General features: G+C 57.1%; 1 pseudogene; it reads left to right on the plus strand.

The window, feature by feature from the left end:
• LOC119582275 overlaps nt 1-489 on the plus strand; it is a 4,116-nt pseudogene that overhangs the window by 1,125 nt on the left and 2,502 nt on the right.

Here is a 489-nt window from a genome sequence, read left to right on the forward strand (position 1 = left end):
TCGAACACGAGAGAGTAGGTGCCGGTACTGGTGGGGTTAAGGGCGAGCGCGCCTCCGTGGCGGGCGAACCTCGAACCTCTGCGCTACAAGACGGAGCTCTGCAGGACCTCGAGGAAAACGGGTTGTGCAGGTCGGTGTTCCTCGCGTCGCGGTAGTTGGGCTGGTCATCGGGGCCTGGTCTTGATTTCTTGGCTTTTCGTCTTCCTGCCTTCCCGGGTTCTTCGCTTTTATTGTGCCCCCCCCCCCCCCCTTCCCTCATTGATACTATAGGTTCTTCAGAGTGGCAGGGGTGGGAAAAGGAACTCGTATATATGGCTTGAATGTCGAAAGTAGTGCGTAGCTTCAAGATAACCAGCGGACGTAGAGGTGAAGTGCCATCAATCCTGGTCTCCTCTATCTGCTTGCTCCACCTCCCTTGAAGCGAGATCCCCGGGAGGAAAAACAGCGTGACATAAGGATCAGGTACACGCGCGCACTTTCACGCGGGCC

The sequence above is a fragment of the Penaeus monodon genome, chromosome 15 (genome assembly GCF_015228065.2).
Source record: "Penaeus monodon isolate SGIC_2016 chromosome 15, NSTDA_Pmon_1, whole genome shotgun sequence".
NCBI lineage: Eukaryota > Metazoa > Arthropoda > Malacostraca > Decapoda > Penaeidae > Penaeus > Penaeus monodon.